Here is a 16,225-nt window from a genome sequence, read left to right as displayed (position 1 = left end):
CAATAGCTAGGTTGTTCAGACATCTAACTGCTGCATCATTGAGGGTGGCATGGTGTTGCAGTTAGGGCCAGTCCTAGACCAAATGGCATCCCAGGAGAGGAGCATCTTTGTCCCCCCCCCATTTGTTAAATTTTAAAATACTTTACTTTTTTTTATTGCATTTGTAGCCCATTTCACAATTTTGATGCACGATTTGCATGCATGATTTATCCCGGACATATTGGATGATAAATGTGCATGCTAGGATCTGAAAATCTGTATTTGTGCTATATATAGGCAAATAAAAAATTAATTTCCTCTAAGCGTATAGAAACTTTTTAATTTTTAAGAATAACTGAAATGTACTAACATCAAGAAATTGAACTGTGCACCAACATTGGGTACACCAGTATTAAATAGTGCTACAGTAGGTGACAGCCTTAGAACGTTAACCCGAGTCCTTTAGTTCAAAAAGTCGCTTTTCTCGCCTTTGCCCTCACGAACTGAAGCACAACATCAGAGAGATCCAGAGACTGGCCAATGGGATTTTCAAGCGATAAAATAGCAAGCAATGTCAGTCTCTGGTCGGCCATCATCGATCAAAGATATGTTTTAATGAGCCTGAGCTTTGATGAGCTGTGCTCACCATTCACTACTGTGACTGACAGCGTGAGCAGAATCCTCCAAGCTAGCCACACATTATGAAAATTGTCCTTCAGCTCTGCATCATGAATGAATTGGAGATCTTGGAATGGAGAGTGCTTCCTGTGTGGCAGAATGTGATAGATGTTCTCCCATTCGACACAGAAGTCTTTATCATTGACGTCTGAACATTTCCCATGTGTCAGCGTCCGCTGAAGGTGCGTACAATTGTTCAATAGCACAATTTCTGTCCCCTGGCATCTTACTAAAGTCATACAAAACCCTTGAGGTCTTTTCATGGTGCTTCATTTGTCCATACTTTTCTTTGATGGACACCTGAGCAGTGTCAACGAGTGAGCAAAAATACCTGACCTCTTGAATTTTTCTTCCAAGCTTCCTATCATCTCATCTCTGCTGTTGTAACCAAACTGTTTCTTCTTCTGATGAATACGAGTTTCCTTGAAGACAGGCTCAACTCCTAAGTTTTCTGCCATTTCTTTGGCAGCCGTGATGGCATCTTCAAATCCGATGTCTCTGTAGGCCCCAAGGCAGTTTTTCATCAAAGTGGTATCAGTTGCAATGTCCATTGATTGAGTTTGTAATGCCTTGCTTACAATGTTTATTTGGAACAGGATATCATGCAAAACCACAGTTGAGACCAGAAATTTGAAGAAAGTGGTCTGGTTTGCAAGGCTTTGTGCCTTGTGTCTGCGTCTGCCTTAGGCTTTACTCGGCCGCGCCAGTTCCATCAGTGCATCGTAAACCTCAGTCATCTTATGCTGTCAGTGCAGCTCTCCCAGTGAGTGTCACTTAGCGGCTTCATGGTCAGCTTAACATTGTCCGTGAGGATCTTCCACCTGATAGTTGTTGATGAAAACAGGATGTATATCCTTTGCAGTATTCTGAAGAGAGATGCTGAATCTAAAGAAGATGACGCTGCATCTGACACAACCAGGCTGTGGGAATGGCAGCCCCAAAGCATGAAGAAAGCTCTTGGATTCAGTGCAAGGATCCTTGCCTGGATGCCACTGTTTCTTCCCTTCATGTTTGAGCCCTTCTTGTAGCCTTGGCTAATGTGTGGCTAAGACAACCACTAACTATATGGTTGGCTGTATTCAGTCCCGAGACTTGTCTACTGCCTTCTCATGGCATCCCCTGTTAGCAGCTTAAAGCTAAAAGCAAAAGTAGACAATATGCAGAATATAGGTTTGTGTTCTAAGTGATGATAAATAGCCCGATTTAGTTGTGACTTCCGCCATAGGTGTTCAGCCACTCTGAAAACCAACTCACTGTTTTTGTTTTTGTTTTTCTTTTAAGGTGTCCAACTTATTAGGCACCCAAGCTGGCAAAGTTTTTGGTCTTAGTAGTCTTTTTCATTTGTAAACAGTGAAAATTACAAATAAATCAAGGATTCTTGTCTCCTTCCTGAGTTCCACCCTGTTTAAACATTGAATTGCCCATTGCATTGTTAGTTCCCTTAATTGAGATTAGGTATCTTCTGCCTCCCTTTTTATTACTGTTGTAGAAGTTCCTTGTATTTATCTTTCTTTTGCTTTGTTGGATCAGCTGTCCATCACTGTGTGTGTATTTATGTCAATCATATTTGTATCTCTCCTACAATCACAATAGGTGATAGAAAAGGCCATGCTTTATTGTGCTTTGGGGACTGGGGGGGAATTGTTCTTCACTGAACCTGCTTTTTTCCCCTTCCAAATGTAACCAACTATTTTTTTTCTTTTGCCTCATCTTGCTTCTTGGTAAACGAGCATCATGGTAAATAATAGGCTGACCTTGGTCTATATTTTAATTTTTCTTTGGTTTTTAAATGTATCTGATTTTTCTCCTCCTTTTTCTTGGGTCAGCAGCAGTGCATAGAGGAACAGAGGCTGCCTGAAGACATGCTCTGGCTTCTGGTTCCAATGGCTGCCACGACACCAAGGACATTTACTATGGGAGCTGTCTTATGATAGGGGAATAATTGGCCCTTCCTCAAAAACATAGTTGACAGCCTGTTTGGAGAAGCATCGTCTCCTGGGAGTTCAGGCCTGTGAAGAACTGCCCAGCTTGCTGGACTCTTTCTTGCTCCTTAGCTTTTGTATAGCAGACTGTAGCACTGACCTTGAGGTTAGACAGTTTCTCTCTAAATGAGTGAGATGAGGCTGATAAGGGAGTGACAGAGCTTGGGTTCCCTTCTGGAGACCAATCAAAAGGCTGATGTAGTCAGGAAAGAGTTGAAGTTGTGGCCTTAGGCTTATTCAGGCCTGCCTATGTGGGTGTGGGGGGAGGAGGCAAAGGGCGCAATTGCCCAGGGCCTGAGCAATTTAAAAAGGCCCAGCAGCTGGGAGCCCCGGGCCCTTTTAAGTTGCCTGAATGGGCCGCAGGGCTCTTAGGGACGCGCAGGGTGGTACCGGTGGCTGCAAAGGCAGCCGGGCAGGCATGTGGAAGCCCTGGCCATGCCAGAAGAGCATGCCCAGCAGTGCAGCCGGCAGCAGCTTGCTGAGCACTAGTATGGCTAGTCTTATGTTCTTCTGTAAAGTGGCTGCTCAGCATTGGTGGTGGCGGCAGTGGGTGCAGGGCAGATTGGATGCTCCCAGGGTGGGAGGCTGCTGTGTGCGGGAGCACTGAGCAGCGGGAGCAGTAGAATGCTGGGTCCTGATTACTCCACGCTTCTGGCTACGAAACTTTTACTAAGAGACAAGTAAAGCGGGAGAGGGAAAGGCAAAGGAACAAACCAGCTGAGACTGAAGAACAGATGAGCAGGACAACAGGCATGGAGGACTAGCAAGGTGGGGGCGCAAGAGCGGGTCAGTTAAGTGAACAGAGGCACTGGGGCGGGTGGCCAGGGACAGACAGGATCCTGCAGGACAGCAGGGTGGATGGTGGCACATACAGTGGGGGCAGTTGCTATTTACAGCCCCCAAGTGGGGGGATTGTCTCTGGGCAGTGGCTGAAATTGGAGCTGGAGGTGCCGCTTGCCAGGAGTGAACAGGAGAAACTTTCCTGAGATTCCAGGCCCTACTAGGCCCTTATTCTCCCTATCGCCCCCACCCCACCGTGCTGGAAACGGGTAGCCTGAGCCCTAGGCAGTCCCCACGCCTTACCCTTCCCAGTCCTGTAAACACTCCGCTCCCCACCTCATCCCCTGCTCTCTGCCCCTTCTAGTGACATTCCAGTACCTTCAGCTTCAGGAGGACACCACTGCCTAGCTCCTGTGACTGATATAAAGGGGGTAAGGTGTATACATGGCAGACACTGTCAATCTCCTCAGGGTGTCAGAAACAGTATCCTCTACGTATTCAGGTACTGCTATGCCCTAGTGGTGAAATTGTGGGCAAATCCCAGCAGGGATGTCTCCTTATAAAACAGGGATGGTGTCCAAAAGCTGAAATATTTAAAATAAATCAGAAATAAATAATTGAATCCCATGACCAACATGTATCTAAAGACTGTGGTTCATCAGTGTTCATTATTTAGTAGAAGCCGCTACTCCAGGGGTCAGCAACCTTTCAGAAGTGGTGTGCCGAGTCTTCATTTATTCACTCTGATTTAAGGTTTCGCGTGCCAGTAATACATTTTAAAGTTTTTAGACGGTCTCTTTCTCTAAGTCTATAATATATAACTAAACTATCATTGTATGTAAACTAAATAAGGCTTTTAAAATGTTTAAGAAGCTTCATTTAAAATTTAATTAAAATGCAGAGCCCCCCGGATTGGTGGCCAAGACCCGGGCAGTGTGAGGGCCATTGAAAATCAGCTTGTGTGCTGCCTTCAGCACACGTGCCATAGGTTGCCTACCCCGGCACTACTCCATTTAAAATTAAGGGATACCTTTTCAGTGCTGTGTGCGCGGTGGATCAGGTGCATGTTGTTCCTCTCCACCAACAATGGGCCTAAAACTACAGCAGCTTAGGACAAAGAAGATGCACGTTTAGTTTTAGTGGTGCAGATATTGCTGAATGATAATGTGACGGTGCACTCCATATGTTTATGGAAATATGTTTATAAGTGGAAATATGATGTAACTGGAATATGCTTTATAAAAAAGGTCTCTTGTAAGGTACCATTACAAAGTGTAGAAATCTACTGAGTGTGTTCATCCCATTTGTATAACTATATCTTTCTTGTATCTGAAATTAGGAATATGAAATATAATTCTATCGTCCTATTGTAGTTATGCAAAATGTGGGCTATTAATGGTGGTTTGGAATCTTGATGGCTTCCATTAACTAGGACAATTGGTTGTAGATGGCTCTGTTTACTTGTAAGCCTTCCTGTGTAGTGTGTGCCAGCGAGTGGGTAATGAAGTCTCACAGAACATATAAACATGTCACATGATACTGGAATCCATCTTTAACCTGGTACTTTCCCATTTAGAAGCGGGGTGGGGGGACGGACCCAGAGAGAGACAAAGGATTCTCGCCTTGTTCCAAAGCTATAAAAGGGGGTTGAACAGAACAAAGGGGTCCCAGTCATGTCCAATCCCCTGCTTTTCACCTAAGATGCCTGCTGGAATTAACAGGGTCTGTATGAGGGGAAAGGATTGGGCCCAAACTAGGAAGGAGTTAGTCTGTGAAAGAAACTTATTGGAACATCTCTAAGGGTGAGATTTACCTGTATTCAGTTTCTTAATGTATTAGGCTTAGACTTGTGTGTTTTGTTTTATTTTGCTTAGTAACTTACTTTGTTCTGTCTGTCATTACTTGGAACCACTTAAATCCTACTTTTTATACTTTTGTTTATGGGATAGCTCAGTGGTTTGAGCATTGGCCTGCTAAACCCAGGGTTGTGAGTTCAATCCTTGAGGGGGCCATTTAGGGGCAAAAATCTGTCTGGGGATTGGTCCTGCTTTGAGCAGGGGGTTGGACTAGATGACCTCCTGAGGTCCCTTCCAACCTGATATTCTATGATTAATTAACCCAGAATAAGTGATTAATACCTGGGGGAGCAAACAGCTGTGCATATCTCTCTATCAGACAATTTATGAGTTTACCTTGTATAAGCTTTATACAGAGTAAAACTGATTACTTTGGGGTTTGGATCCCATTCGGAGCTGTAAGTCTGGGTGCTGGAGACAGGAGCACTTCTAAAGCTGTTTTCAGTTAAATCTGCAGCTTTGGGGGCATGGTTCAGACCCTGGGTCTATGTTGCAGCAGGCTTGCGTGTCTGGCTCAACAAGGCAGGGTTTTGGAGGCCCAAACTGGCAGAGAAAACGGGCTCAGAGGTAGTCTCAGCACATCAGGTAGCAGTCCCAAGGGGGTCTCTGTGACCGAACCTGTCTCAGATAAGTTAATGCCTACACTTACAAGTTGCAGCGCTGGTGGAGGCTTTCCAGCGCTGCAACAACACCCCGTCCGCACTTGCAGGGCACAACCAGCGCTGCAACTCCCTGGTTGCAGCGCTGGCTGAAAACCCATCCCGGCAGGGGTATAAGGAGTGCAGCGCTGGTGATCCAGCGCTGCTCAGCAGGTGTGGACACTCACCAGCGCTTTACCTGTCCTCCAGGGAATAAGGAGTTATCCCAGAATTCCTGTTCAGCCACTCTGCACATCAGTTTGCACTCTACTGCTCTTGCCTCAGGTGACCCGCCCTTTAAATGCCCCGGGAAATTTAAAAATCTCCCCCTTCCTGTTTGCTGCAGCCAGGTGTGGAGTGCAATCAGTTTTAATCAGTTACAGGTGACCATGCCTCCACGCGGCAAACGAGCCCCAGCATGGAGCACTGGTGAATTGCAGGACCTCATCAGTGTTTGGGGTGAGGCATCTGTTCAGGCACAGCTGCGCTCCGGCCGTAGGAATTACGATATCTTTGAGCAGATATCAAGGGCCATGCTGGATCGGGGCCATGATCGGGACGCAGTACAATGCAGGGTGAAAGTTAAAGAGCTGCGGAGTGCCTATTACAAAGCCCGAGAGGGGAATCGACGATCCGGAGCTGCTCCCACGACCTGCCGTTTTTACAGGGAGATGGATGAGATACTTGGGGGTGACCCCACTGCCAATCCCAGGATAACGATGGACACTTCTGAGCAGGCTGGGGGACAGGAGGAGGAGGCGGAGGAGGCGGGAGAGGAAACCGCGAGTGAAGCTCCTGGGATGGGGGAAGAAACCGCAGATTCCCTGGATGCATGCAGCCAGGAGCTCTTCTCAAGCCAGGAGGAAAGTACCCAATCGCAGCAGCCAGCAGTTGCAGAAGGACAAGCAGAGGAGCGTGTTACCGGTAAGCGGCTTTTATTTTCTGGGTGAAATGTTTCTGGAGAGGAGGGGGGGTTATGGATGCATGCATGCCAGCCTCTAGATGTGGAATAGCCCGTTGATGTGGTCTATCACGTCGCGGTAATCTGCTTCAGTTATCTCAGCAAAAGCTTCATCCAGAGCGTGGGCAATATGCCTGCGCAGGTTTATAGGCAGAGCCACTGTGTCCCTTGTCCCAGTGACGGTGACGCGTCCGCGCCACTCTTCTGCCAGTGGTGGGGGGACCATTTCTGAACACAGGCAAGCCGCATAGGGTCCCGGGCGGAATCCACATTGCTCTAAAAGAGCCCCCCGCTGTTCCCTAGTGACTCGCAGTAGGGAAACATCTTCCAGGATTAAGTCCTGTGAAAAATGTTGGGAGACTCTTTAGTGAAGAGATAGGGAGATAAGATCACCCCTGCATCTGCATCTTCTCTCAACCCCTCTAGCACTCCAGATTACCCGAAGCAACCAGCTCCCCTCTATCACCCAAGCCCCACTTCTCCGCATATAAGTAAGCACTCCTCACTCACCGTTTCGTGGCTTCTGTTGTGTTATGCGTGTGGGGAAAAGAATGCTTAAATGAGAACTCACTCCCTCAGTGTAACAATTCATGTCTGGAGATAGTGGATACAATGCTGCCCGTGTTAAATGTTGTCATTTCTGTTTCTACAGTGACCTTGACTACTGGACTGCCCAGATGTTCAACATCACAGAGGCTTCAAAATTTGAGAAAAAATCCCCGAAAGAGCAAAGAAGACATGCTGAAAACTGTTCTTAATCAGTCTGCTCGAGAGAGTAAGGAATTGAAGGATTGGCGAGAGAAAGAAAGCAGGACACGCAAGAGAAATGCAGTGGCCAAGAGGAAAAGCACGGAGCGGCTGCTAAGCATCCTGGAGCGCCAAGCGGAGTCTATAGAGTCACTCGTTGCCATGCAAGCAGAGCACTACCGTGCTACTCCCCCACCCGCCCCGTCCTTTGTGCCTTGTGCCCCAATGTCAGCTCAAACCACCTTTCCCCAGCATCCAGGTTCTTACCACCACCAGCTGCCTCCAACACCTGTACGTTCCCCAACCAGCCCTGATACCTACCACCACCCTTACCCTCTGCATTCAACCCCCATCACCATGCAGTATATGAACCCTGAAGTGCAGGATTCATTAAACAGCAATCCAGACAGGGCATATGCAAACTTGTGACTGTACAGTTCACCAACCCACACCCCTGCCCTCTTGTGTTCATGAAATGTTGTGTGTCTGTCTGTCTGTCAAGGAAGTTTTTTTCTTTTCAATAAAACAATTCTTGGCTTTGAAAACAGTCTTTATTATAGCAGATAGTGAAAGATACCTTAGCCCAGTAAAGAAAGAGGCACTACAAATCATATTATTATTATGGATAATAGAATAACAGTGTAAGCAGTGCAATTCACTCCCATGCAAGGCAGCAAACATTACTGTTGGCTTTCAGCCTCAAATTCTTCCCTCAAGGCATCCCTAATCCTTGTAGCCCTGTGCTGGGCCTCTCTATTAGCCCTGCTCTCTGGCTGTGCATATTCAGCCTCCAGGACTTGAACCTCGGTGGTCCATGCCTCACTGAATGTTTCACCCTTCCCTTCACAAATATTATGGAGGGTACAGCAAGTGCTTATAACCGCGGGGATGCTGCTTTCCCCCAAGTCTAGCTTCCCATACAAACATCTCCAGCGAGCTTTTAAACGCCCAAAAGCACACTCCACAGTCATTCTGCACCGGCTCAGCCTGTAGTTGAACCGGTCCTTGCTCCTGTCAAGCTTCCCTGTATAGGGTTTCATGAGCCAAGGCAGTAACGGGTACGCGGGGTCTCCAAGGATCACAGTGGGCATTTCGACATCCCCTACTGTGATCTTCCTGTCTGGGAAAAAAGTCCCTGCCTGCATCTTCCTGAACAGGCCACTGTTACGAAAGATGCGTGCATCATGCACCTTTCCAGGCCAGCCTGTGTAAATGTCAATGAAACGCCCGCGGTGATCCACAAGCGCCTGGAGAACCATAGAGAAATACCCCTTACCATTAACGTACTCTGATGCCAGGTGGGGGGGGGGCCAGAATAGGAATATGCGTCCCATCTATCGCCCCTCCACAGTTAGGGAAACCCATTTGTGCAAAGCCATCCACAATGTCCTGCACGCTCCCCAGAGTCACGGTCTTTCTTAGCAGGATGCGATTAATTGCCTTGCAAACTTGCATCAAAACGATTCCCACGGTCGACTTTCCCACACCAAACTGGTTCCCGACTGACCGGTAGCTGTCTGGAGTTGCCAGCTTCCAGATTGCAATAGCCACCCGCTTTTCCACCGTCAGGGCAGCTCTCAATCTTGTGTCCTTGCGCCGCAGAGTGGGGGCGAGCTCAGCACACAGTCCCATGAAAGTGCTTTTCTCATACGAAAGTTCTGCAGCCACTGCTCGTCATCCCAGACTTCCATGACGATGTGATCCCACCACTCAGTGCTTGTTTCCCGAGCCCAAAAGCGGCGTTCAACGGTGCTGAGCATTTCCGTGAATGCCACGAGCACTGTAGTGTCACACGCGGCAGGCAAATCCATATTGATATCATCGTCGGACTCCTCACTGTCACTTTGGAGCTGAAGGAATAGCTCGACTGCCAAACGTGTTGTGCTGGTGACACTCATCAGCAGAGTCCTCAGCAGATCGGGCTCCATTTGCCACAGAAATCGCGATTCACACAGAGAGTAACAGAAAGACACTCACAATGGCGCCAAACGCTGCCGGAAAGAGTGAATGCTGGGATGTGAAGCGATGCACCACGGGGCGCTGGCAAACAGGAAGCGGAATGACCCGCACACTTCCTTCCCCTTCCCACAATACTCAGCGCCAAAACGGCGCCAAAACGGGACGAGGTGCTCTGTGGGATAGCTGCCCACAATGCACTTCTCAATACAGCGCTGGAAAGTGCTGCAAGTGTGGCCACACTGCAGCGCTGGTAGCTGTCAGTGTGGCCACACTCCAGCGCTGGCCCTACACAGCTGCATGACCAGCGCTGTAACTCCCAGCGCTGCAAATTGTAAGTGTAGCCAAGCCCTCAGTTACAATGATAGTTGTGAATAATTTGCAGCTAATAAGTTATCCGATGACTTTGGCTCCTCTCCCTGCTCATAGAATCCCTGCCAACAGATTGAAATATCTATAAATGTATTCATTCTTCAATGTGATTTGATACTTTTTTCCTTAAAAATTTAAGGACCTAGAGTGAATAGTTCACTGCAAGTGTGCATTGTTCATTAGTCAAATGCTTCATTTTATCTGGTCTGCTAATTCAGATAGTAGTATTTCCATAACCAAAAAGGATTAAAGTGCAAGCAACACTGGCACAAATGCTTGCTTGTGTGAACTTCAAATTCAGTTTCAGTGAAGACTCGTGCATGTGACTAAGAAAATTATTTATATGAATGTTCTTGTCAACAAAACCCTGTTTCTCAGATGTCCATGAAAGGCAAACACGCAAGGGGCCTGAACATTTCCGAAGGGAAATCATTAAAATATTCAAGTGAAAGATTGTGGACATGTGTTTTGTTTTTGCTTTCTTTTTCAGTAGCTTTAGCAACGACACATTTTGAAAATGAGTGATTAGGAGTTTTATTGGGCTTTCTACTGCTTTTCTGCAACTCTTCTGGGTGGGAGTGTTTCCAAAGCAATTGGTCCTATCTTTTTTGGAAGGGCTTAGACCATGTTATTTGTTTGTAAGTCTGGCTTCTGACAGAGTGGTGTTAATCCCAGAGTAGATAAAGGTTGGTTTAATGAAGTGCATTCTCCGACAAGAATGGGTGAGGTGGGGGGTGAGAGAGAAGGTCATTGTTCAGAATTACTGGGAACTGGAGGAACTCATTGTATTGGTGCTTCTAGTGACAAGGGAGTAAAAGGACAATCCACTGCGTACAAATGGCTCACCTTTCCATAATCCCTTCTGGTTGATAGCCACATCTCCTAAGACTTTTGTTTGTTTGGATTTAACAACATTAATAATAAAAGAGGCCCATACAGAAGCTCTGAGCCCCTTGCGGTAATGGTAACCATCCAACAACATTAAATAGTAAGTAAATTCTACCAGCCAGGAGCATGAAACAATCAAATGGAGACAGCAATTTATCGCTGCCAGCTAATAAATTCCCTCACCCACATTATATCCAGGAACATCCTCTCATTTCCCCAAGCTCCTATCAAATAAGTGGCTTTTGCAGCATGGTTAGAAGATCATCAAGTTTGTATTTAGTGAGACCAAATGAGGGGTGCAAGTTCCAGTGTCCTGAGGCCCTCTACCTGCAGCCTCCTTTCTTGTAACAAGAGGGATCCTACCTCCTAGCTGCAGCAGCCTGTCACAAGTTTAGAACAAAAACTGTGGTGCAATTTGATTTTTTTTTTCATTTGGCAGCCCAGCTTTTCAAGTAGAAAAGATATAAGATGTGATTGCTCTAGCATTTCAGTAGAGGTGGCGCAGACTCAGCAGGATGGGTGATTATGGATTTGTTTGAATTGTGAATCTCCATTGAAAGAGGTACGCTTTGGACCAGAGGGAGTGCTTGAGCTCTGGGCAATTTTTCCCCCCCCCTTTATTTTTTGCAAAGAGAAAGTTGAATCAAGTGCAGAGTCAAGCTGTTGACGTAAACCACAGGACTGTGTCAGTAAGTAAGACGCTCAGATCCTTTTGTGTCAGGTATGAAAGGAGTCTGAGCATAATGACAATTTCCATAGAATGCCTGAAGAGCAATTTTCAGAAAGGATCCTGTTTCTCAGTTTGCTGTTGTATTGTTTGAATTTAAAAAAAAAAAAAGTATTGATTGTGACTAGTAAACATGAGCGTATACTCAGTAAGACTGCATATTTTATTATAGACGCTGTAGACCTATAATCTGTAGTTCCTGCTTTTAAAATGATAATTTTAAAGAAATATAATGCAATGCGAGATTATAAAAAAAGGACAAATCTGGTAATAGTTGTGATGGCTCTTTTTAAAAATTAAAAAAAGAAGTGAGCATATTTAAAATGAAGAATGGATGGCTGCAGCATCATCTTCTGCTGTGAATATTACCTGTAACTTTGAATTCAAATTCTATCCCCAAGCGAACTTCTATACCGATTTGTTGCTAGGCAGTGAGGTAGACATTTTAATTATAAGGCAAGCTAGATACTTAGCTTACTTATTCCAACTTGTGTTTTTTGTTAAAACAACAAGAACTTTATTTGTAATATTGCAGGTCTTGTTTCTCAAAAGTGGCCTTGAAAAATACATATGAAATCAGTTTACTATATTAACTTCAATGTAGCCTTTTAAAAAATGAACTTCAGGGCACGAATCCTGTCTTTTACTTTTGTAATTCCTCCTGAAACTGAATTTGTGAAAATAGAGATTTGGGACCTAAACATCTTGGTTGGTAGCACTCTGTGCTTCACTGGAGAGGCCTGTTGGTTTGAGACAAACTTTGGGAGTTGTTCTTCTCTAGGATGAAGTGCTGAGAGTCAGGAACCCCCTTAAGTAGTTCTTTTATATTTTGGCTGGTTGTAAAGACAGGGAAGAGGCCTCATTACCAAGAAGCTGGCTGTGGAGCAATGCATCAGCTTCAGAAGATGCCTCCCTCTCTCTTTTTCTCTCTCTCTCCTCCCCCACCCCCCAAAACAGTGGATACAGCACATTAAATTACCATCAGGGATGGGAGGATTTAGATGTCAGGAAATAGAAATTGAGCTTTTTACTCATCAGGGCCACCCTGCTGTATAAATTTCCAGTACAGAATTCATTCCTGGAATGTGAAGGCATTGGCGAAGAAAGTGAGTGGCCACTTGGGCCAGGTGTACGCTACAAACTTATATTGGTATTACTGCATCTCTCAGGGGTGTGAAAAATCCACACTCCTGAACAACATAGTTATACCGACCTCATCCCCAGTATAGAGAGCGCTATATCTACAGGAGAGCATCTTCACTGAAGTACCACAGTGGCACAGCCGCACTGCTGTATGTGAAGACAAGCCCCTTGTTTGTATTCTTTAGTAGAGGGGAAAGCCAATGTTTACATGTCTGAGGCCTTGTCTACACTACAGGGAAAATTTGATCTAAGCTACGCAATTTGAGTTATGTGAATAGCATAACTCAAATCGATGTAGCTTAGATCTACTTATCGTGGGGTCCACACTATGCAATGTCGATGGGAGACGCTCTCCTGTCAAATCCCCTTGTGCTTCTCAATCTAGTGGAGTACAGGAGTCGACGGGAGAGTGATCTGCGGTCGATTTAGCGGGTCTAAATCGACCTCCGATGCACCGATCGCTGCTCCTCGACCCCCCCCCCCGTAAGTGTGGAAAAGCCCTGAGACTCCCTCTGCCACAGTAGAGAGAAAAGAGAGTCAGTGATGAAAAGGCATTTGACAAGGTTCTACATCAGAGATTAATTGCCAGTCATAGAATGAGAAGTAAAGTATAGTTCTGTGTGGGAAATTTGGCTGAAGAGCTGGAAACAAAGTTGGACGAGATTATTGTAAACAATGGCTTGCAAATAAAGTGGGATAAATGCAACCAGTCTGTGACCTTTGTTCCCCTCCTTTTTTTGTGATGGTTGCCATGCTTCATCCTGTTCCTTAATAACCACAGACAACATCTTATCAAAGCCCCTTGGATGGTGGGAAGCATTCTTTTGCCCTCTTCCTTGGACTAAGCGCCCCAGGCTAGGTGCCTCTTAGTTCTTTTATTATTCCCCCATAATCAGAAGGTTTGCTTTGTCTCTGGGAACAGAACACAGCAAATTATTCCTCTAAATGTCCAAAAACCCAAATTCTCGTAAATAAAAACAAATGTATTAGAAAACTGAGAGGAACATCCCATTAAATCAAAAATAAACAATGTAAAATCGTATCTAATCCCACTCTAAGTAACAGCTTAACTAGATAGGAATGATCTTGTGGGAATGGTTATTTTGTTCCCTGAATTGATTTAAACGTAAATTCTGTATTCTTCTCATGCTGTGAGTTCTTGCATGTTGCTTAGCACCATAGTCTCTTGGGGTATGTCTACACTGCAGTTAGACGCCTGCGGCTGGCCTCTGCCAGCCGACTTAGGTTCCTGGGGCTCAAGCTAACTGGCTGTTTAGTTGCAGTGCAGATGTTTGGGCTTTGGGACCCTCCCACCTGGCAGCATCTCAGAATCCAGTGTCCAGTCCAAGCCTGAACATCTATGCTGCAAATAAACAGCCCCTTAGCTTGAGCCCCGAGAGCCTAAGTCAACTAACATGGCCCAACTGGAGGTTTTTAATTGCAATGTAGACATACTCTTGGAGGCCAGCAACTGAATCAGTGACTTACCCACTCCTACTTAATACTCTTTGCCGTTTTGAAAGTCCAAAGTGTGAGTCTGGCATTGCCATATTAAGCGATGGAATCCTAATTTGTAGTCACAGAATGTTTGTTCAGGTGCAATATCCTGGGAGATGTAGTAATCTATTGTAAATATAATAGTCATTGTATACCTTATTTTGTGGAAGCTCCCCTCAAGAAATATAATTATTTTTCCATACTGTGCACAAAAAATTTGGATTTATTACTGTTACTCTCCTCCTTTCCGCCTGCTAGTTGCATGTTAATGGTGTTTTAATGGTCCCCCAAAACTCTTTTCCCCTAAATTGCCAGACAATGGGCTATTTCCTTCTTAGTCTTAGCCTTAAAGTTCCTGGATTTTCTGATTTGTTTCCTGTTTCTCAGCAATTAGAATATTTCTCAAATATGGTTTCTCAGTGAATGACACCTACTCTGTCACACAGATTTTAAAGGATTTGACCCAAAGAGGTAACAGAGCCAACTAGAAATAGTTAATTGAAGATAAATGTAAAACGATATACATGTGAGGTGATGTCTGTTGCCAGGTTCTAGTCCTTAAGTTGTTGCTATTTTCTTCCATCCTCCCCTGCCTGTGACCTAACAGGATTATCAAGGGAGAGCTGAGCTGTTCGTTGGTTGTATCTCTGCCTTTTGGAGGCAGGCTAGTGGTGACCAAGATCTTCCCTCTCTCTTGGAGATGGCGGGATTGTGGTGGGAGGACTTTGTGACCTGTTCATCCATCTCTCTCTCTCTCTCTCTCTCTCAAGACGAGGATCTTTTTTCCCCTTTCAGTACTTCCTGATCAACCTGGCTTCCTTTTCTCATTCTGATTAGATATCAGTTGCAAGCCGTATTTGTTGTGATTAATAAGAGAAGTTGTAGTGAATCTTTCAGTATTTTATATTTGCATGATGTTAAAGTATTACAATAGGGGGAAAAGGTCAGAAGGTGGAAGAAGCATCTAAAATTGGTAACTTGCAGTGGGCAGTTTTCAAGCCCTTATGGGGCAGGGCTAGGGGTATATATATATTTTCAGAGCTTCTTGCCACTGGGTTCATTCAGAGGTGTCAAATTTTGCTCCTCAAAAGTCTCTTTGTGTGTTAAAGCATCTCCGGCAGGAAAGGCTTTGAACTGTTTGCATGACGTGGGAAATGTGAAATAAGGAAATTGTTCTCATCCACTCTGTGGTCTTTCCACATCCTTCCTTTCATTCTGAGGGCTGTGGGCTCTATGCTGCCCTTACATACATGGACGCAACTCCTACTGGAATGAGTAGGGTTGTACAGGGTGTAAGTAGAGGGCAGAATTCAGTCCGACATGGAAGAACACCAACACAGAAAGCATTTATCAGATGAGTCACACTGTATAAACAGTGCTGCAGAAAGCAAAACAGAGGGCTGACTTGTACTATCACAAATTACAGCCAATAATTTGGGAGCAAGTTGGGGAATATGTGTAAAATGAAAGTGTCAATCACCATAGCAGTCAGGAAAAGGAGCCAGTGTTATTGCAGAAAAAGCCATCAAAACCATTGAATGCCCAGCAACCACACTAACACGGATGATACAGTAGGTTGTATTAGCAAAGGAATAGAATTCAAAACAAGGTGTAGTACTGGTACAGAAACAGAATGTTAAAACAACCCACATGGAACGTGTGGGCAATGATTACCAGCTTCCTTGGTACCTTAGGGTGGTGCCTGATTCTAGCCCCTTTGAAGGCAATGGCCAAATTCTTATTGACTTCAGTGGCATAGGATTGAGCCTTCATTGAAGTTAAGAGAGTAAGATCAGCATTTTTAAACGTGGCACAGGAGTTTGGTAACCCAGGCTTCTTCTCTCATAGTCTTTAAAACGACCCATGCAGGGTCCTGCAGGGGAGAACTGTGTCTGTGTTCTGGGAAAAGCGCTTTTAGGAAGGAACAGAGTAATACCACCAAGAGCAGGTATAATGTTTTATAATGTCCCCTCAGTTAACTCATTGACATATTGCCTTAGGAAAGAGCTTTTAAAAGACAC

General features: G+C 45.2%; 1 protein-coding gene across 3 annotated transcripts in view; it reads left to right on the top strand.

Annotated features, from left to right (window-relative positions):
* The window catches only part of CARMIL1 (capping protein regulator and myosin 1 linker 1), a 262,324-nt gene that overhangs the window by 38,446 nt on the left and 207,653 nt on the right, over window positions 1-16,225 (top strand). The gene's annotated exons all lie outside the window — the stretch shown is intronic.

This window comes from Mauremys mutica, chromosome 2, assembly GCF_020497125.1.
Source record: "Mauremys mutica isolate MM-2020 ecotype Southern chromosome 2, ASM2049712v1, whole genome shotgun sequence".
Classification (NCBI taxonomy): Eukaryota; Metazoa; Chordata; order Testudines; family Geoemydidae; genus Mauremys; species Mauremys mutica.
The sequence above is the reverse complement of the archived record's forward strand: the minus strand, read 5'-3'. Positions and strand labels throughout refer to the sequence as shown.